The sequence below is a fragment of the Mirounga leonina genome, unplaced genomic scaffold, assembly GCF_011800145.1.
Source record: "Mirounga leonina isolate KUSES-001 unplaced genomic scaffold, KU_Mleo_1.0 Mir_125, whole genome shotgun sequence".
NCBI classification, from domain to species: Eukaryota; Metazoa; Chordata; class Mammalia; order Carnivora; family Phocidae; genus Mirounga; species Mirounga leonina.
This window is the reverse complement of record NW_023270305.1, coordinates 24543138-24566362: the sequence shown is the minus strand read 5'-3', so window position 1 is coordinate 24566362 and position 23225 is coordinate 24543138. Positions and strand designations below refer to the sequence as shown.

At 41.5% G+C, this 23225-nt stretch overlaps 1 long non-coding RNA gene across 1 annotated transcript in view; it reads right to left on the bottom strand.

Annotated features, from left to right (window-relative positions):
• Positions 1–22170, bottom strand: part of LOC118007802 — a 28919-nt gene extending 6749 nt beyond the window's left edge. The window contains exon 1 of the long non-coding RNA XR_004678489.1: positions 22136–22170. This is a non-coding gene — a long non-coding RNA (uncharacterized LOC118007802). The remainder of the gene's footprint in view (positions 1–22135) is intronic.
• Positions 22171–23225: the final 1055 nt, after the last annotated feature.

Sequence of the window (23225 nt, the reverse complement as noted above, 5' to 3'; positions counted from 1 at the left end):
CAGGTGGATTCCTGGCCCAGAACTATCAAGTGCTAGCAGAGTTCCAGCAGAGCGTGAGTTCCTGGCAGCCGACCTGTGCTCTGAGGGAAAGAAGGATAGGCAGCTTCCTTACTGGGTCACTCCTACAGCATAGTTTCTGGCCTTGACCCCAGAAGCTGAGCTTCAAGCCTGCCTCTCTCCCTCTCAACTGCCCTGTGAGCCACCCGGTATCCTTTCTGCTTAATCAGCTAGAGTCAGCTGCCGTTGCTTATAATTAAGGGCCCTGAGTGTCTAGAGTTAAGGATTGCTGCTCTCCCTTCTTACCGGACACCAAAGTGGAAGGAGGATGAGAAACCAAAATGGAAGAAGCTAAATAACTTGCCCAAGGACATACAGCTCATAAGTAGCGGAGGCAGAATTTGAACGCAAGACTGTCTGACCACAACGCTGGTGTTGCTTCCAATTTATTAACCGGAAAAAGATCAAGGGAAAAGTATGTGAGGTGCGGTAGGGAATGGTCCTGGTAACATCCTGTGACTCCAGCTACCTTCGTAGTTGGGACATCTTTTTGTCTTTGTTGTGCTCTGTTACTTTCTGACTTAACTGTGTGCCAATAAACAGATGGGTGATACTAAAGATAAACTAGCACTGCGGATTTCCATTGCTACCTTCAAATACTGCCGTTCACAGTTTGTAAGGGGTGGGACCACTGACTGTAGATTGCTGAGGAGGTGGCCAAATGTTTGGGTTTTGTTTACCATTGCTTCAGATGAGTCACAGAGAATTATGCATTATTCATCAACGGTAGGTTTGAAGAAAGTTCCCGCATGCCATTTCTGCTCCTTGGCTCCTCCAATCCAGGATTGAAATAAATAGCAGCAGATAATGAAGTATACAACCTAACCTGTGCTTTCACACTGTGTGACTAATGCCCAGAGAACCAGAAAGAGAGGTTGGAAGAGGGGGTTTTAATTCAGAGTCCTCCACATATACTAAAAAATGAAAACAGGGCATAGTCATAGATACACAACAAATCAGCAATAATCTCTCAGGCACCTGAAAATTCCAATATCCCTTAAGGCGAAGAAATGAAAAGGAAAACGGTCTCAGGCAAGTGCTAGGAATCTGAGCAGTTCCAACGAAAATGTGAAGTAGCAGAAATCTGTCTTAGAGCAGCAAACCCCCATTCTTTCCCTTTTATATATATATTTTTAAGATTTTATTTATTTGAGAGAGAGAGAGAGAGAGAGAGAGCACAAGCAGAGGGGAGCGGCAGGCAGTGGGAGAGAGAGAAGCAGTCTTCCAGCGGAGCAGGGAGCCTGATGCAGGGCTCGATCCCAGGACTCTGGGATCACGACCTGAGCCGAAGGCAGCCGCTTACCGACTGAGCCACCCAGGCGCCCCTCCTTCTTGATTTCTAAGGTGTTCTCAACCCCTCTGCTTCTCAAACACCTGAATTAAGTTCTCTCTCTCTCTCTCTCCAAACTCCATTCAACAACCCACTCATTCTCCCTCAAACTGAGATCCAAATGACAGCTAAAGAACTACTCCTTCCACAGTCATTTGCACTTAAACTCAATCAAAATCTTAACTAAAAGGGCTGCATTTTGTAGTGGATATCAGTCAGTTGTACTTGACCAAAAAATCTTTTTTTGTATCTCACACCAAAAAACATTATTTGATATATTACATAAAAAGTAGGTAACATATGTTGTGGTGGTTAGTTTTATGTGTCAATTTGACTGGGTCACATGGTTAAACATTATTTCTGGGTGTGTGAGGGTGCTTCTGGGTGAGATTAACATTTGAATCGGTAGACTGAGTAAAGCAGATTGCCCTCCCCAATGTGGGTCGGCCACGTGAAGACCTGAATAGAGTAAAAGGCTAAGAAAGAATTCTCTCTGCCTGCTTTTCTTTGAGCTAGGACATCAGTCTTCTGCCTTCAAACTCAAACTGGAAATATATCATTGGCTCTCCTGGGTGGCTTCCCAACCACAGATCTTGGGACCTCTCAGCCTCCATAGTCACATGAACCAATTCTTTAAATTTCTCTGGAGAACTCAAAATAATACATATATGCATTCATTATAAAGTACTAGAAAATAATGAATACTCGTGGACTTACCACCCAACCCAAGAAGTAGATTGCTATGGCTCTCCCCTTTTCTGTTCTCCAGCCTCCTTACCAGATGTCCAGAAATATTTTGAACACATTTTTAACATTTTGATAGTTCCCCATTCTATAGATCCTGACTTCTCAGCAATAAATTAAAAGTAAATAAATAAAAGATTGTACTTCTCAGTCCTCCTTGTGCTAGGGTGCCTAGGGTGATTGAGAGTCCACCAATCAGATGCACCCATGTTGGACTGATGGGGAACTCAAGTTTATACAGGAAAGAGGCAGGGCATATTTCTATTCATATTTTTAGCATGAACTGGAACCAGCACTTTGGTGGCTTCCTGATCATAGCAGATGCTATAGCTCCCTTGGAAGGTTATTTTGGAATGTGGAAGTACACACTGGGGTTATTCCTGGAAGATTACCTAGAATCTGTTTCTTTAGCCTTTGTAACGATTCTTTAAGCTCTTTATCCCTTAGCAAATTCCCCTCTGCTTAAAGTAACCAGAGTAAATTCATTGACCGCATCTAAGGAACTCTGACCAATACAAAAACTGAACTATAAGTGATTGCAAACAACAGACTTCAAGGACATGAAGCTTAGAATGGCTATCTGACCTAGTCGGCTTTGAAGTACTTGGGTATTATTAAATGATGGGACACTAGTAACCCGTAATATCTAAGGTAGGAAAACAGCAACTTAAATGATTACCTTTTGTCATTTGGAATAAAGTATCTACTGAAGCTAAAGTTTGGCTTTCCCTTTTGATTGCTTCCCCGTAGACGTCATTATGTGGTGCTAAGGAATAAAAGAAGCATGGGCTGGGATGGCTGCCTCTATTACCATCAGTGAGCTTCACAAAAGACAGGCTTTAAAGGATTTAAATTCTCAGACCAAGATATTGTTAGAGAAACAGGGAGTTTCTAGGACTCCTCTAAAATAATTTTTTATCTCAGAGCCAGATCTGGCCAGCTATTGAATTTCAACATAGGTTGACCCATACCCTCACTACATATCTCATATGAAAGTCAGGACATTATCTGGGGGAGAGGGAGCCACAAAAGATCGGAATGAGAGCATTTGGGAAGACCTAGATGATTCTGAGTATCCTCAAGCCCCACTGCATCTCCCTTACTGAAAGAAGCAATCCCTCCTCCCACAGCTGAAGACACTGATCTGGCCCTACTTGAAGACCTTATGCTGACCTCATCTGAGGCAGTTCTCTTATACAGGACTTCTGGCTCTCCTCATGCCCTACACCTGTGATCTTCCATTCCCACCTGATTAAAACTAGTTCCAGATCAAGCATGCCCCAAGGGCCCAATTTAAAGTCAGACACGGAAGGAAAAGTTTCACATGCCAAAAGAATTGCAAGATTTTGCTAAAATTAATCCTGACAAAAATCTGGAGATTAGATTGGGTATTCCACCAGAAACATAATTTTATGGACCAAATTATTGGCCTGAATACACTAAACCAGAGATTCTGGATTCATTTTTCTTAGCTTGAGACAATTATTAACTTGTTAGTTGACTAAAACCTGGATCCTACTATGGCCTATTGCTGAAGGAAGCTGAAACAGAGGTTCAGAGAGATAAGAATACTGGAATGGATTTATCACATACAACATCTAACATATACCCAAACTAAACCCAGAGAACACTCCCTTTTCTAAGGCACTGAGGAAAACATTAATAAAGAGAGAACCAGAATCTTGAAGAGTACTTTGTTGAATTTCTTCTGTACTCCAGAGATGAAGGTAGGAGATATTGCTATTTAAAATAGTTCCCTGGGGCGCCTGGGTGGCTCAGTCAGTTAAGTGTCTGCCTTCACCTCAGGTCATGATTCCAGGGTCCTGGGATCAATTTCCGCATTGGGCTCTCTGCTCAGTGGAGAGTCTGCTTCTCTCTCTCCCTCTCCTCGCTACTCATGCTCTCTCACTCTCGCTCTCTCAAATAAATAAATAAAATATTTAAAATAAATTTTAGTTCCCTGATTTCAGTAGGGTTGGTGAATGCCCAGAAGAGCAGACATGACATAGTAGGATTTAACTGCCAGAAACAGAGTGGATGTGGTTATTATAATAGCAGAATGAGGGGCACCTGGCTGGCTTAGTTGGTGGAGCATAGGACCCTTGATCTTGGGGTCCTGAGTTCGAGTGTTAGGTGTAGAGCTTACTTAAAAAAAAAAAACAGAATAATTTGACTTGCAGGGATATTTTGGTAGGGGCTAACTGATCATGATGTTCCTAAAACTGAACTAGATGGATAGCCTATGAAGGATGTACTTAACCTGAATGACTGAAAAAAACCTACACTTAAGTAACCATATCCAGCTTAAATCATCACGAGTCATGGCCTATCTTCCAATATCTATACTCTCAATTTAGTAAATGAAAGGGAGAAACTTTGAGGAAGGACATCATAAGAACCTATATGAAAATCTTCCTCTACCCCTTCACCAAAAGTACCTGCATACATTTACGAAGATAATTGTATACTAGAGAAAGGGAAATATCTATACCTTTCACAAATTATTGGAAGTGGCTTTGGATTTGTGCTAAACTCCAGTGACCCAGAACATCACTGTTTCTTTACACATACACGCGCGCACACACACACACACACACACACAGCAGAGCCTTACCTAGGGGGATCCAGTGATAAATGGAGTTTGAGTCCAAGTCCACTTCATGATGGGCACGGTTTCTGTCAATCCAACCCCTGGTAATTTGCCCCAGTTCCTGAATTACAGTATGAATGGATGAATTCAGTAAATAGTAGAAACATCAAATTGGCTTCCTGACCTAGAGTAAGCACTACTGGGACGGTCCCCTCCTAAAAAAAAAAAATAATAAACCAAAATCAATGCTGTATTTTTAAGAGAATTCTGGGAATTAGTGTCATCATCAAAGAAAATTGAAGGGTAGTGATTTCTATTACGTCCCCATTTAACTCACCTGCTTAACATGTGCAGTGAACAGATGGGTCTTAGAGCATGATAATGAATTATCAAAATCTGAATTAGTAACTTCTGTTGCTGCCCCTCTTCCTATAGTTGTCTGTCCTGGAGCAAATTGACACCATTTTGACCATCTAATATGTACTTATTATGTCTACAAATGCTTTATTTCTCTATCCTAATAAGCCTAAAATACCAGAAGCAATTTGCTTTCGCCTGACAGGGACAGTGCCCCATGTCCTGCCTCTGAGCTACATCAATTCTCTGTGTCTTTTACATATGAGAAAAATGAACTTCTATCTTGTGTATTATTATTTCAGGTCTGCTGCACTAATAGCTAAACAAAATTTCCAACAGAAATCCAGACCATGTCAAAATACATACCATAGTCATTGGATGTGGAAAGAAGGACTGGGGGATATTTGGGCCTTTCCTATTTAACAAATGCCCAAGAATCAGAATTTAGAATCTGATTATTTTTCTCAAAGGCTATTAAAAAGACTCTTAATTATAATAATCCACCTGCTGGTGGTCCACGTGCCGTCAAGTTAGTAGATGAATCAAACATTCTAAGTTAAAAAAAAAAAATCCATCAAAGTGGTGGTTGGGCTGAATTGACCTGTTGTTCCATGGGACTAACAAGTCAATTCTAATCAACAGTCCTGAATAGATGCAGTCTGTGAGACTCAACTGCCTTTGATAAACAAAATAGCCTCCTTCCTACCATGCAATAGCAATTTTTTTTACATTTGTTTTTGTTGTTGTTTTTTTCTGTAGATATAGCCACAGACCTATTCCTTTTCTTTTGGTTCTGGAACCAATACAGAATTTGCTAGTTTGACTGAAAGCTTAAGCTCTCTAGACCTTAGTAGTGAAAGAATAATAATACTACATTCCCCATAAATTTCATCAGTAGAGGAGTTATGAAGATGAATGAGGCCAGTTGGGGCCAATTTCCTATTTCATGTAAATCTAAGACAAAGTCAGAGTCACATAGGATTAGAACCATAGGCACTGTTTTTCAGATTCGAAGAAGAAAGTAACTTTATCAACATAAACTTGGCACAATTTTGAAACACAACAGCATCCATCTTATCAGCTCATTGACTGGTTGTAGTAAGTTGTGGTATTTTCCTTATTATTTAATGCCCAGAGCCACAGAAAGATTAACGTTACAAGTTAAGCAAACAGTGTGATATTTACAGCTTACTCTGGTGGTGAATATTAAAGTTCTTTCCTAGGTCCAGCTTCCTGAAGACCAGAGGAGAAGGTCACACATGTGCTGTGGAGAGAGTCCGTGCACTTTCCATAATGTTCAGTCTGCAGATTAATGTCCATGTTCAAAAGCAAGAAAGACAAAGAAAAACTGCCATCTGTCATTAGAAGCCAGGGTGTAGAGTGATGAATCAATTTAGAGAATATATTGTTTATGCATAAGAAAGAAGATCTGTACCCAGCTCTGGGTCAGAAACAAGCATTGATTTTACAGATGAGAAAGCAGCAGTGAAATATCACTTCCAAAGGGACCTGCTGGTTTCTGGATTTTCAAAATTCACCTCCATCAAAGAGTCTTGTTGATAATGTCAGGTACAGGCTAGAGGCTACAAGAGCAACTAAGGCCCTTGAGAAGTTCTATTTCTGTGGCATCAGGGAAGAAGGGAGTGAATCCTAGGTGATGCTGTAACCTGAATATCCTGGGACTCTTTCAGTGCTGGCAGCATAAAGAACACCTGGGCTGTAGGTTATCCATGAAGAGTAGAATATGCCATCCCAAAATATGCCACTTGACATATTGATTGTTTTGAGCTAAAGGCAATTGAGAAGTAGATACAAGAAAAGTTCTCTATCCTTCCCCTATTTGTCTAAAAGTAGGATATAAATTTATAAAGATGCCCCCTTTCCCTTTCATCCAGAAGACAGAATTCAATCATTGGAGCCAACTCTAGACCCTTCTCAGCCTGGAGAAGAATCCATATAACAAACTACTAACTAGCCCTTATCTTCCATTAGTTCCCCTGTATATTTACCTTCCCACAATTTGCCCCCCTAGAAATTCAAAGTCCCTTTCCTTTGTCTTGTCACTTCTCTAAAAACATATTGTTCTTTTGTTAAGATACTATAGAAGCCCAGGGGTGCCTGTGTGGCTCAGGCCATGAAGCATCTAACTCTTGATTTTGGCTCAGGTCATGATCTGAGGGTCATGAGATTGAGCCCCACATCAGGCTCTGCACTGGGGGTAGAGCCTGCTTAAGATTCTCTCTCCCTCCCTCTGCTCCTCCCCACCTGCTCATGCACATGCACACTCTCTCTCTAAAAAAAGAAAAGTTTCCTTAAAAAAGATACTATATAAAGCCAAGTTCTAACCACCTCTTTGAGTTATTCATCTCAGTGCTCCCATGTATATGCACAATGCACATGTTAGTGAACTTCTATTTGTTTTTTTCTTGTTAATCTTTCTTTTGTCAGTCTAATTTGCAGAGCCCCAGCCAGAGAATCTAGGTGAGCAGAGAGAGAGAATTGTGTTCCTCCCCTACACTTGGATTAGGTCACCAAGAGGTCAGCTGTCCTATACATCTGAACAGTCACCATGAATCAGAAATTCATGGGGTAAAACATGAAGTCCTCAATGAATTCACAATCCAGTAGAGGAGAAAAACATGCAAGCTAGCCATTAACATATGAGAGTTTCCAGTCTTCACCTATCCTCCCTCCTACATAGAAAATGCTGTCTTTCTCTGCCCAATGGTTCCTTCCTGGCCCTTAGAGAAGTAGGCAGCTTTCCCAGAAAGTTACAGGACTTGGGGATGTTGTTTTGGAAAATGAAAAGATAAAGGCCTAAGGAGGGGATCTGCTTATAAAAGAGACTGGGCAGATGTATCAATAAGTAGAGGACTGGAGAAGAGGAGAGATAGAGGAGGAGGAACACTTTGAATCTGGAGTGAATTGGAGAGGAAAGATAAAGGGTTTTAAGAAATGCTGTTGAGTGTTCTGGTCTTGATTCCTTTTTATATTGTTTGGTGCTATGAGGTAAGATTAGGCTTCCTTTTTATTACTTTGGGCTACTTGGGCTCTTTCTTCATATTCTGTGTCCTTATAGAGTTTGGACCACATGGGACCTCAGGAATGGAACTCAGCTTCCCCCTGGATTTAAACCCTCTATATCTGAACCCAGAGAGCATTTTTCACCAAAGTTGCCAATGAACAATAGAGGTTGAACAGGCTTAAGCCATAATAGCTATTTGTAGAAAACTGGAAAGCCAAATAAACATTGATAACACAAGACCATAGTCAATGCTAAAAAATATAAGCAAATGCATAGAGAGGGAGGCCAACCAGCCTGGGCAGTAGAGCACCTTCTCAAACTTGTAACCCAACACAATTGCTTGCAGATTCCGGAGGCACCTGTGTAGCTCAGTTTGTTAAGCATTTAACCATGAGATCGAGCCCCATGTTGGACCCAGCACTCAGTGGGGAGTCTGCTTCAGGATTCTCTCTCCCTCTGCTCCCCATCTCTCAAATAAATAAATGAATCTTTTTTAAAAATGCAGATTCTGCATTTCACACCATTTAAGGTGGCTACAGTGAAAGAACAAAAGAAAGAGAAAAGGAAGAAAAGGAGGAAGGAAGGGAAGAAGAAAAAGAAAGAAGGAAGGAAAGAGAGAGTTGGCAAAGATAGAAGTTGGAACCCTTGTGCACTGTTGGTAGGAATGTAAAATGGTGCAGTGACTAGGGAAAACAGTATGGCAGGTCATTCCACTTCTGAATATACCAAAAAGAAACGAAAGCAGGGTCTCAATGAGATATTTGTATACCCATGTTCTTATCAGCACTATTCACAATAACCAAGGGGTGAAAGCAACCCAGATGCCTACCAACAGATGAATGGATAAACAAGCTGTGGTCTATACATACAATGGAATATTGTTTAGCCTTAAAAAGGAAGGAAATTCTGACACATGCTACAACACGAATGAAACTTGAAGACATTGTGCTAAGTAAAATAAGCCAGTTACAAAAACATAAATACTGTATGATTCCACTTATATACGGTACCTGGAATTCATAGAGAGGAAAAGTAGATTAGGGGTTACCAGGGCCTGAGGGAGTGGAGTGGGCAGGGAAATGGGAAGTGGTCTTTTAATGGGTATAGTGTTCACTTTTGCAAAATAAAAGGAGTTCTGGAAATTGGTTGCACAACCATATGAGTGTACTTAACACTATTGAACTGTACACTTAAAAATGGTTAAGATAGGGAACGCGTGGGTGTCTCGGTTGAGCATCTGACTCTTGGTTTCAGCTTAGGTCATGATCTTGGGGTCATGCGATAGAGCCGAGTCTGGCTCCATGCTCAGCAGGAGTCTACTTGGGATTCTCTCCCTCTTCCTCTGCCCACCCCCACTCACTCTCTCTCAAATAAATAAATCTTTTTTTTAAAAGTTAAGATGGTAAATTTTATGTTATGTATATTTTACCACAATTATATTATTTTATTTTTTTTTTAAGATTTTTATTTATTTATTTGAGAGAGAGAGACTGAGAGAGAGAGCACATGAGAGGGGGGAGGGTCCGAGGGAGAAGCAGACTGCCCGCCGAGCAGGGAGCCCGATGCGGGACTCGATCCCGGAACTCCAGGATCATGACCTGAGCCGAAGGCAGTCGCCTAACCAACTGAGCCACCCAGGCGCCCCAATTGTATTATTTTAGATACAAATTCTGATTCTGTAGATCTGGAGTGGAGCTAGAGATTATGTGTTTCTGGGGGATCTTTTTAAAATCCCAAAGCCTAGGCTATACCCCAGACCCATTCAAACATAACCTGTGATGGTGGAACCCAAACGTAGGTGGGTTTTAAAGTTCCCCAGGCAATTGCAACATGCAGACATGTTTGAGAATCTCTATTCTCCACTGAACAGGTATTCCCAAGTAGAATCCATCACACTTTATTCTAATAATGAAGTGACTGGACAGCCCAGAACAGAGGTTCTCAATTCAGGCTTCACTTTAGAATCATGTGAGGAACATTTAAGAATATTTGCACTTTGGGAGCACCTGGGTGGCTCAGACGGTTAAGTGTCTGCCTTCAGCTCAGGTCATGACCTCCAGGTCCTGGGATTGAGCCCCATGATGGGCTCCCTGCTCAGCGGGGAGTCTGCTTCTCTTCCCCCCACCCCCAGCCTCCCCCACACTCCTGCTCTCACTCTCTCGCTCTCGATTGAATAAATAAAATCTTAAAAAAAAAATACTTGCACTTTGGCTCCAACATTTCCCACCTCCCAAGAGATTCTAATTTAATTCGTCAGGAGAGAGGCTCAGGTGTAGGTAGTTTTTGAAGCTTCTCAGGTGATTCTAATTGAAAACTCTTGGCTGAGATGCTACCCGTTAGTTAACCCTGGCCTTCTGTTCACCCTGCCTCTCTGCTCTCCGATGTAGCCTGCCTGCTCGGACTCCACCCCTTGCCTGTCCTCTGTGTGAGTCCCAGCATCCCACACTCTGATGTTGGTCTGATTCTCCATGTATTAATGGGTGGCTGATGATGAAGGAAGCAGAGTAGCAACTAATCAAGTGAATCCGGCAGGCCCTAAATGCTGTCAGAATCTCCAAGTCACTCCTTTTGTGCCAATTAGATTCATGCCCAGGAAATTCTGATCTGTGGCTACAAGCCACACAGTTTACTTTAAGCCTCACAGATGCATGTCATTCATTACAAAAGAAGTCAGGAAAAGGGTAATTGATTCACACAACCTTTCCCGCTATGGGGGTGGGGGGGGTGGGCAGGGCATTTGGAGAATATGGTGTGATGGTTAATTCTATGTGTCAACTGGTCCACAGGGTGCCCAGATACGTGGTCTTTTTTTTTAAGATTTTATTTATTTATTTGACAGACAGAGATAGCGATAACAGGAACACAAGCAGGGGGAGAGCAGGAACACAAGCAGGGGGAGTGGGCGAGGGAGAAGCAGCCTCCCGCTGAGCAGGGAGCAGGATGTGGGGCTCGATCCCAGGATGCTGGGATCATAACCTGAGCCGAAGGCAGACGCTTAACGACTGAGCCACCCAGGCGCCCCCCAGATATGTGTTTAATTATTTTTTTGAATGTGTCTGTGAGAATGTTTCCAGATGAGATTAACATTTGAAGGGGTAGACTGAGGTAAAGCAGATGGCCTTCCTCCATGTGGGTGGGCCTCATCCAATCCACTGAAGGCCTAAATAGAATAAAATGCTGAGTAAGAACAAATTTCCTCTCTCTGCCTGACCGTCTTTGAGCTGAGACATTGATCTTCTGCCTTCACACTTGGACTTGGAATGGAACTTATGCCATCAGCTCTTTTGCTTCTCAAGGTCTTCAGACTTGGATTGGAACTCTACCTCAGCTCTCCTGGTCTGGACTTCTCTCTCAGCCTCCATAATTATGTAAGCCAATTTATTATATGTATGTATATATGCATATATGTATATTGTGTGTGTTTGTATACATATGTATGTGTGTATGTGTATATATACTATATCTAAATATATTTAAATATATACCATATATATATATATATGCACACCCCCCCACACACATATTCTATTGGTTCTGTCTCTTTGGAGAGCTCTGACTAATATAATATGCCCTAGTATTATTTCATTCATTCATTCATCATTTAAAAATATTTATTGAGAACCTACTATATGCTGGGCACAGTTCAAAGTGCTTGAATAAAATCAGCATGTACTCTCCCAGCTGTGGATGATACTCTTTCCCAGACTAGTATCAAAATCCAAAGACCTGTACCTTGTACACAATATAAAATACAGACTCTATGCAGACGAGTATCAGTGCTTATTAGCAGAGCTTTGGCAATCAGGCAGCATATTAAGTCCCTGCCTGCCATCTCTAATGTTAGGCCCAGAGCTTTAGGCAACCTCAGGGGCACAGTGTCAGCAGGGCTAAGGAGAAAACATACTTTATAAACATTGATTGCTTCTTGTTACACCTTGCTAATGTAATCTGCGTTGCAGATTAGAATTAGCATAATATTATGGGTAATGCCAGTAAAAATGGTCTGAGCTGCAGTGCTGTTTGTGGTTTTGGTTTTGTTCTTTAGGAAACTGCCTTAGGAAGGGCATAGCAAGACCTTGTATTTTCTTGCCAGAGCTATAAGGGTGAACAACTTCTTTGCCCTTTCCTTTTTTCAAATTATAAATCATGAGTAATCACCGCATCGTTTATGACTGCTCCTGGCCAAAGAACATTTAACAAAATTCTGTTAAGTCACAGGGTTTGTGGGGTTTTTTTTGTTTTTTCAGTTCCCTTGGACCTTTCAGATCAAACCTGTGACTAACAGTAATGTTTGGGCAAATTACATTTGTGGTGTGCTATTTGTAAAGAACCTAAGCCATGGACTTTCTAGAAATAGGTGCTCGTACACACTACACATAAGTACAACTCTTCTGAGTACTAGTTTTCTGCTGATTACATGTTGGCCTCTCTCATCTGCCATATTGTACTATAAATCTCTTGCGGGCAGAGGCCTTGCCTGTTCAATAGATGATATTTCATGCCTGCTGAGCTGTTGGACTGCTTGTGGTTTTTTGATTATTGTTCACTCATTCCCTTTAATACTGAGAAGGACAGACGACAGAAGAGACACTAGCCACTGATTCTCCAGGCAACCTTGGATGCACAGGGTCAATGGCATTTTCTGGGCCTGGAGAGGATTTCCTGTTGGGGGGTAGACGAGATGTTTGCATCACCACTGCAGCCTTCAGCTTGACCTCAATCTCTGGGCACTGGATATGGCTCATTCTCTCAGACTCACCTGCTGGAAGCATTCCCACACTTGGATGTCAGCTTGAACGTTTTTGAGCTGAGTCTCCAGTTTTCTGGAAACCCCTTGCCACCAGATCTCTGTCCTAAAAAAAAATTTTCCCGTCTAGGATATTCATTCTTATGTCTACACAAGAGTAAAAATTCCATTCTCATGTCTACACGTCGGCCAAAAGGCTTAATTAAACGTGTAATTTTTCCACTGGTAGACCCAAAAGATGAAGCTGTGCTTTTGATTTCTTTTTTCCCCAGCAGAGAAGCAAGAATATGGAGATCACTGTGCTCCTGACCCACTCTGACCCTCTAGAAAACCATTTCTCTCTATGAGGTAGATTGACATTGACCACAAATAACCCTTATTAATCCAATTTTCACTTTTTTCTGATTTTAGACATTTCCATCATTGCTATCACACTTCTCCAGGTTAATTATAGAGAAAGGTGATGAATTTGTTTTAAGTGTCTAACTCAAGGATGGTTCAAATTTTAAACTTGCAAGTACTTGAGATTAGGATACATGAATTGCATGCAAGAGAACTTTATTTTGTGCAACTGATATTTTTGTGTTTCCCTCAGTTAGAATATCTTCATTTTTTTCCTCTGAATAAAAAAATAATATTTTCACATTATAAAAAATTCAGGCCACATAGGAATGAATACATGAAGAAGTGAAAATTCTCTACAATCGCACCATCCAACCACTTCTGTGAATCTTCTTAAACTGAGGTATAGTTCGCACACCATAATATTTAGCCTTTTAAAATGAACAATTAAGAGGTTTTTAGTATATTCACAAGGTTGTGCAGTCATCGTTATCTAGTTCTAGAGCTTTCTCATTATGCCAAAGAAACCCCATTACCTATCAGCAGTCACTTCCCATCCTCTGTCCCCCCAGCCCCTGCAACCACTAACCTACTTTCTGTCTCTGGATTTCTCTACACTCTAGACATTTCATTTTTAATGGAAGCATACAATATGTAGTCTTTTGTGACTAGAGTCTTTCACTTAACATAATGTTTTCAAGGTTCATCCATGTTGTAGTGTGTATCAGTACTTCATTTTTTTCATGCCTGAACAGCATTCCACTGTCTGGATATACTACATTTTTTTCAACCCATTTGTCATTTTTTGATGAATATTTGGATTGTTTCCACTTTGGGGTATTATGAATAATCCCGCTATGGACATTCATGTACAAGATTTTGTATAAACATATGTTTTCAGTTCTTCTGGCCTAAGAGTATTTTAATGAATAACATTTCAGACTTTTTTCTATGCATATCCATATTTACAGATAAATATATGGTGATATATTATTGTTCCTATTTATTTCCCCTTTACTATAGGAGAAATGATTCCTGTAGGTAATCAGTCAGTTGCCAAATGACTTGCAATGCCTTCTGTGGTAAGCATCTATCTATCCCCACCCCCTCATCACGCCCAACATGTTGCTTGCCTTGGCCAATGGCCTGTGAGTGGATATAACATACACCACAACCAAGCAGAAGTTTTAGGGCCATTGTGTATTTCTGTGAACTTTCTTTCTCTTTCCCTCTGCCATGCATAGGAGATTCAAAATAAGTCAGACCCAGTCTTGTTCTGGGTCCCAGAATCAGAAGAGACAGGAGCTGAAATGCAGCTTACTGTAGTCATTAACATATATATGAAAGAGGAATAAATTATTATTGTAAGCCACTGAGATTTGGGGGCCATTGTTTCTGTAGCAAAGCTGACTAATGCATAAAAAAATCATTTATATCTGCTTTTCCCACCTAAGGAAATAGTGTGGACATTTTTACAGATGCAAACGTGTAATGGTGATGTTACCAAAACTGAGGTCCAAACAGATTAACTGACTTGTTCCCAGGTGACAAAATGAGGAAGAGAGACAAAGTCAATTTTATATCCCTGTTCTGATTTGCAACCCAGTTTTCTAATTAAAGTGAAGAAGAGGGTAATCTTGGACATTTTGGGGAGATTACAGGAGGCTTGTAAAGATCCTCCTGCAACTGCATTTTTGTTGGGCTGAAAATTCCAAACTCACTCATGCTGTGCTAATGAGTCAAAACCAATTAGAAAATTGTAAAAAGCTGAAACATGTGTGTTGTGCTTCTTGCAAAAAGTTTTTTGAAGTAGGAGAGTATATTATAAGAATTAATCCTTATTCTTTATCATTGCAGCCTTTGCGTCTGGGATGGATTGCTACTGACAAATAAATAGTTCTCTGCTTTCAATTCATTTTGCATGCCTCACCAAACTGCCACTCTATTTTGCATGATTTAACACAATTGCCTGCCTTTGGCCCAGAGGCCGGATGCTTAGCCTGCAAGGGGCTGTGGATGGAAGGAAATCTTGGCCAACATCTGCCCACACCCCATCTGGTTTAAAGCAGTACTTCTATCTCTTTTTCCATCTTAAACTCATAAATAAATAACAGTTTTGCATAACTTATTTTCAGGAAGAAAGGATTCTGGTAAATCGCCACTAATGTTTAATAATAGCTGACCCCTTACGAATCACCATGGTTGGAGCACTCAGTTTTCAGTGTTGATGTCTCTTAGAAGTGATAAAATAGCCACTGACGGGCTTGAAAAACCTAAACCCAGCAGGCCAATACAGGAAGAGTTTCCCTTCCTTATATTACACTAAGTAGACAAAATTCCATCAACAATAACTGATTTCCGTGCTTTAATAGAGGTAACAATGGGGCGCCTGGGTGGCTCAGTCAGTTAAGCATCTGCCTTCAGCTCAGGTCATGATCCTGGAGTCCCGGGATTGAGTCCCACCTCGAGCCCCATGTCGGGCTCCCTGCTCAGGGGGGAGTCTGCGTCTCCCTCTTCCTCTCCCTCTGCCCCTCCCCCACTGGTGTACGCGCTCTCTCTCACTCCCTCTCTCTTTCGAATGAATAAATCTTTAAAAAAAAAAATTGAAGAATGGCAGAAGAAAGAATAGGTAAGAACTTTCTTCTATCAATTTCTTGTTTCTCAGACGTATATATTTGCACATAGACACATGAGTATATAGCATACTACCAGAATGCTACAGGTGTTAGCCTTTTTTACCAAATCAATTTTCTATTTATTATAGCATAGGCCCTTAGAGATCATATTAGTCGAATCCCCTCAATTTACAAACAAGAAAAATAATACCCTCAGAACTGAAAGGATATTTCCTAAACCCCCATCTCCTGACTCCTCATCCAGTACTCCTTTCACTCCATGCCACCTCCTTAGCAAGTGTATAACCAAGAGGAAAGGTCTAAGACCGGTTCAAGATGGGAATAAGATGTCACCACTGAATCTGCTAGGAAGCTGAACCACCCAAACCACCCATGCAAGGTGCCCTGTTAGTGGGCAGAAACCCTGCCAAGGACTAGGAACAAGGACTAGGGCAGACACAGGCCTTTGTCTGGTGGCAGAATTATGACAAAGAATGTTTCTCCAATCCTCACATTGCCCACCCCACCTCCAATGGGACAAGGCAGGACTAGTCAGAGACAGTGTCTTCAAGAACTATAGAACAAGCAACACTAAGAGGGGGCAGTTGTTAAGACAGTGCAGATGTATTAACTGCTGAGCCCAGCAAGATCTGGGCTTAGTCTATGAGAGGAAGGAGCAATTGTGGTCCCTCTGGTTCTCATGAGGTTAACGACATTCTCTTCATCCAGCCAAGAGCCTTCAGTACCTGGAGCTGAAGGGAGACCAACGTTCTCTGGCCAGATTCACCAGGGTGTTCACATTTTGCCATGACCCATGTCCTCCGGAACTGGGAGAAAGGTCAGAGGAAGCGATTCTGACAAAAGGGGACAAGGGAAACTAAACTCAGCAGGTGACCCCAAAATACGACTACTGACTCTGATCCAAGATCAAGCTTCCAAGGGGGAATTAGAAATGCCCTTCATGGGAGGCTTACGCGGGACTTAGTCTATTTGTTTTTAAACCACCAGGTTATTCTTAGGCACAGTGTTTCATAAGGTCCCCAAGATAAGCCAGTGTTTGGAAGGTCAAAAAGCTGAGACATCCAGGCTCAGGAATAGGACTCATGGAAAAAATTAGGTCATACATGGTTCTAAGACCTCAGAGGGCCAACAATCTAAATGGTTTTGCTTTTTGAGCTTTAGACAATTGCTGGGGAAATGGGGTGGGAGAAGCAGCTCAAACTGTAAAACAATGTGGAAAGCAGACATGGTGTGAATAATTTTAATAGAAAGATCTTTTCTTCTATAAGTAGGAGGACTTGTGCATCAGTAGAATTTTTGTAGAGACCTCTACATAGATTCTCCTTGGCATTTTAAATTTCCTTCCCTTTTCTCCTTTCTCTCAACTCCCCCAAATAGCCTCTGCTCACTGAGAAAACAAATTCAAAATGCCAAATAAATCTTCACTCTGACTATAAAACTCCAATGTTCAGGCATTCTGTCACTGCTTGTTATTAAGTAATTTGTTTCCAAAATGTAATTTTTCCCCCTTTTCTCTTTCTTTCAAACTTCCCCCATCTTCGGTGCTCCCAATCAGCTGTTTTTGAAAACTTACCTATTAGGTAGGTCAAGGAGAGTTTTATCTGCCTATTCCACTGGAATGCAGAAAGGGAGGTTAAGTGGCAAGATCAAGGACACAGAGCCAGCCAGGAGCAAAGCGAGAGCCTGGAGGCCCTACCACCCAGGGTTCTGCATGCCTCATTATTACACAGCCTCTCCAAAACGCTCACTGAGACTGCAGTTCCTCCAGCTTTTATTGTCACCATTAAAAATATTAGTGGCCCAAGAATCCAGAAGCCCAACCAGAATTTTCTTGAATTATCTTACCATGGTTGAGGCACACTGAGTGTGAAGCATCATGAAATTGCACTGCCCACGGACCAAGCAAGACAAAAGAGCAACAGAACCCTACCTGTGAAACTACGGGTGTACTCAAGGGCACCCTCACTATGGTCACTCCTCTCTTAACATGGGGCCCCCATTCCCATAGCACTTTGGGATCGGCATCATCATTACCAGAGGCAGAAATGATATCTGAGATGTTAAGATATATTTAAGTGCTGGCTTTTCTTCCCAGGAGGGCACTGGTGAATCACTCCTCTACCTCTCCACCCCCTTGCCTTCTGTGCTTTGCCATTGTTCCTTCCACATTTGTGATGGGAGCCCACTGGGGACCACCGAGGGTTGGATTCAGAAGGATCCTTCTGTTCCCAGGAAGCCAAGCTAAGCAGGCTCCAGGTGTGACCCTGCTCTGAGGAAGCTCCGAACCTAGGAGCAGCTCCCATAACCACTGTCAGCAGCAGGTCTTCCTGACCAGGACCCTGCACTGAATGGATCAGAGCTGCTGCCTGAACCTCAGGCGGCAGGGCAAAATGGGGCGTGTTCCCGGCCCGCCCAGGCTTACTAGTAAGATATCTATCAATATAGCAACACTAAACCCGATTTAGAGCACAAATCTGGTGCTCTAAATCAACATTTGGAGTGTTCACGAAGAGAAACTGGGGGCTCTAATTTTAAATTCTAATTTTAAGGATTCATGCTGAGATATTTGCTACCCAAGTAGAAAGTCCTTAAAGGTGGATCCTGGATGACATTAACCTGAATCTACCTGGTTAATAGCATGCAAAGGAAGGACACCTGCTTTCTAATCTCATTTCCATCTGTAACCAGCCTTGTGACCAAGTCACAAGGCCTCGCTCCTCTGTGTACGGTCCTTATCTGGGAAAAGGCGGTGCTTTGGGTTTGACCTGAAAGTGCTTCGCAATGACATTACGTCACACGAGCAAAGACGCACGGTAAAAAGGAAAGCTCCGGGTCCAAGAGGGAGACAATTATTATTTCTTTGTTCACTTGTGCTAACATCCTGCCCTATGAAAACTTGCGGACTCTGGTCGGCCAGGACCAATGTCAGGCAGATTTTAATCATCCCCAGTGTATTCTAATGGCCGTCCATTATAAGCATCGTCTTGGTGTATTTCTTCTCTTTATAATAACAATAATATATTTGTCTACCTCTTCATAGTGTGTGTGTGTGTCCGTGCACTTGTGTTCTTATCTAAATCTTTCCATGAGACAGGAATCAGTTTTCAAGGAATTCTTTTTTTAAATGTATTTCCTGCTAAGGATGTTTTTTTTCTCAGACCTTCTCTCCAGCATCTAACTAAAATTAAAGGCTGCCGTGCAGCCTGCAGAGTAACCCAGACTTTTATTTAATTCTGTCTTGTGATGGTAAGGGATGGAAATGAACAGGAATTGCTGAGATGACAACTGTTTGATTGGGAAGCAGCCCGGGCAGCCTAAAAAGTGGCCATGGCCTCTGTATGTAAACAAAACAGCAAACAACAGCAACTACAAAACCAAAATCCTACAGATTCTCAGCAAGTTATCTGCAATGGAAAAAAGAGAGAGAGGGAGATGAAGGAAAGAGATTTAAAAAGAGACTTGAAGTCACATTTTTTTTTAAGATTTATTTATTTATTTGAGAGAGGAGGGGGAGGCAGAGGGAGAGAGAGAATCTCAAGCAGACTCCCCGCTGAGTGGGGAGCCCGATGCGGGGCTCAATATCACGACCCTAAGATCATGACCTGAGCCAAAATCAAGAGTTGGACGCTTAAGCAACTAAGCCACCCAGGTGCCTCAAAAAGAGACTTGAAGTCATATTGGTACATGATGCCCGTAAAGAACACTTTTCCTCTGTGGTGTTCTTTCCAAAATACCCATAACTTCAGTCTGATAATGAGAAAACATCAAATAAATCCCAACTGAGGGACTTTCTACAAAATACCTGATCAATATCAAGGTCATGAAAAACAAGACCGAGGGACACCTGGGTGGCTCAATCGGTTGAGCATCTGCCTTTAGCTCAGGTCACGATCCCAGGGTCCTGGAATCGAGTCCTGCATCGGGCTCCTTGCTTGGCAGGGAGCCTGCTTCTCCCTCTACCTCTGCCTGCTTCTCTGCCTACTTGTGTTCTCTATCTCTCTGTCAAATAAATAAATAAAATCTTTAAAAAAAAGAAGAAAGAAAGAAAGAAAGAAAGAAAGAAAGAAAGAAAGAAAGAAAGAAAGAAAGAAAGAAAAGAAAGAAAGAAAGAAAGAAAGAAAGAAAGAGAAAGAAAAGCAAGACCAAGAAGCTGTCACATATTGGAGGAGTCTGAGGAATCATAATGACTAAATGTATTACAGTGTCCTGGACTGGATCCTACAATAGGAAAGGGCCATCAGGAGGAAAATTAGGGAAATCTGAAAAAAGGCTGTAGGTTAGTTAACGGTAATGGACCAGTGTTATTCTCTTAGTTTTGACAAATACGCTGTAATTATGTGAGATGTGAACATTAGTGGAAACTGGGTGAAGGTACACGGGAACTCTCTGTCCTCTGTTTGCAACTTTTCTGTAAGTCTGCAATTATTCCAAAATAACAATTTATTTTAAAAAGGAGAGAAAGAGAAACTTAACAAACTTATCAAACAAGACTTATTTGAATCTTGACCAAACTACTTAAAAAACTTATTTACGAGACAACTAGAAATTTAAGCACTGGATATTTGATTATATGAAGAAATTGTTAATTACTTTTAGGTATGCTAATGGTATTGCAGTTATATATATATATTTTTAAGGAGTCTTTATTTTTGGAGAGACAAACTAAAATATTTATAGATGATCGCTTCTCGGCCTTTTGGCGAAGATCAAGTATAAAATATTTATAGATGAAATGATATAATGTCTTGAATTTGCTTCAAAAATAATACAGGAAGGGAGAGTTGGTGGGGGTATCAGTTAAACAAACATGAATAAATGTTGAAAATGGGTGATGGGTCTATGGTAGTTCATTACTCTATCTTACCTTCTTTGGATATGTTTGCAATTCTCTAGAATTAAAAATATTAATTCTAATTAAATATAACATTAATTATAAAATTATAAAAATAATTATACATTCTAATTAATATAAAAATATTAATCTGGAAAATCCACCATCCCCACATTTTGATCACACAGCATTATCCCCGCTGCTGTCCTGGCCAACCTCAACCACTTTCCAATTATTTCCGTTCAGCCTCTTATTCTCACCAACCCACAGGCCAGCTTCAGGGTCAAAGTCCCCTCTGGATCTGTCCAGTCACATGGGTCTCTGGAACTTGCTCAAGGATGCCGGAACACCATCATTCAGCTGGGAAACTAACCCCAGGAACCTGGAAAGATTTTCCCATTGCCCAGGAGCCACACAGGCCACGGAGCCCACGAGTGAGGAAGCAGCGTGTTTATCATGAGTCTACTGGCAGCCCCATCCTTCAACCAACTCTAGGCGCAGAGAGGTCCCTCTTCTCTCTTAGTGATGATTTTGACATTTTAGTTCCTTTCAACCTCAAAGCAAATTGAATCCGAACGCAGATGAGCAGGAAGAGAAGTGACGACAAGTCGACGCTTAATGTTAATGCAGAGCTTTTTTTCTCCCCCAGTGCAGAAGTCTTATTAAAGAAACAGCAGGATGCTGACAGGAAACTGTTTGTAAGTAGAAATAACACTTATTATAACAAGTCAGAACAGCAGGCAGATAGGTTTGTTTGTTTGTTAATTATATCTGGTTTTATTTTCTAGTGAGTGCCTTAAGAAAGGGGGGAGTCATTCTGATAGCTGTTTGAAACCAACTTTTAAATCCTCTTAGGAAGATGATAGGGAACCAGAGGGAGCAATCGGATTCTATGAAGCAAGAGGAGGTCTCCTCCACCCCCTTTTGTAGATCAGATCTGTGAAGCTTAATGACTTACAATCCCATCAACGGGCATCTAAATTCCTGCTTTAACTGATGCAGGTGTCAACAGATACAGGAAGTTTTTTGATCAAGTTATACATGGAATGCATGTGTAATTGGCCCCCTTGTCAGGAGTAATCTATAGGCCTTCTCCATGTATGACATTCCCAGAGAGAGCAAAATAGATATGCCTTTAGAGGAAAGGGTTAACTCAATCCAGATTAACTTTAACTACATGCCTACACACCATGAATCAGAAAAGATTGATAATTTCTAAAATGAGGACTCAAATGAGAAAGGGGAAAAGAACTATTTGGGGAGCAGGGTTGGGAGTAAATTAACTGGCAATAGTGTTTTTAAGTTGTCCTCGGGGTAAATTAAGCCATCTGCTTTTTTTGCCAGAAATGAGTAATTACTAAAAGGAGGCAGCAGAGTTCACATCTTGACATTTTTATCCAGAGTTAAGGTTTCACATCATACAGTCGTGGTCTATTTTTTTTTTTTTAAGACACTTTATAGTGTAACTATAAATACCTGCAAAACCAATAGAGGATACCTCAGAGATCAGATGTATGCAGGCAGAGTGGTCTGAATCATTTAAACTATAGCAAAAAAAAAAAAAAAACATGTGAAGGATAAAATACAATAATTAAGGGGAAAAGCAGATTTGACTAGATGATCCAAACCATCATCTCAGTTCCCAGAGGGATTGCCCTCCCTCTTTTTCCCTAGGCACTTCCCTTCCCCCCAGACCACCTTCAAAACTCTGCTTTGAAAGGTGCCTCCTACAGGAAGCCCTCCCTGGTTAACTGACCTGATCTTTTCATTCTACTCATTGCTACAAGAAGCATGTCTGTATTTTACATTTGGCCCTTATTAGCTTGTTTTATATCTTTATAAAAGTGTTCCTCTGCCTGCCTGTGTGTCTTTATTTTATCTACCTGCTTCTGGAGAAGTTCTTTTTTTTTTTTTAAGATTTTATTTGGGGGGGGGGGCACCTGGGTGGCTCAGATGGTTAAGCGTCTGCCTTCAGCTCTCTGCTTCTCCCTCTCCCTCTGCTTGTGCTCTCTCTGTCTCTCAAATGAATAAATAAAATTTTTTAAAGAAAGATTTTATTTTTTTATTTATTTGAGAAAGTGCATGTGTGCGCGCATGAGCTGGGGAGGGGAGGCAGAGGCAGAGGGAGAAGCAGTCTCCATGCTGAGCAGGGAGCCATGCAGGGTTCAAGCCCAGGACACTGGGATCACCACCTGAGCCCAGAGCTGATGTTCAACCGACTGAGCCACGCAGGCACCCCGGAGAAGTTCTTTAAGTACCCCACTGTGTCTTCCATTTTTCTGGGTATTTCCCCAGGGTGCTCACTCTTTGCAAAGAGAACTCAAGAACGTTGCCTATGGGCTTTGTGGAGCCAGTATCAAACTTATGGCTTTGGCTTGGGCTTTGAACCCCTTCTAAAAGTTTTGGAGGGAAAACATGCGATTATATAAATAATTCTAAGGAGCTTCTTTTAAGCCTCTCTAAACCTGTTGTTTCGGTTTTGTTTTGTTTTTTAAGATTTTATTTATTTATTTGAGAGAGAGAGCACATAGGAGCAGGGGGAGGAGCAGAGGGAGAGGGACAAGCA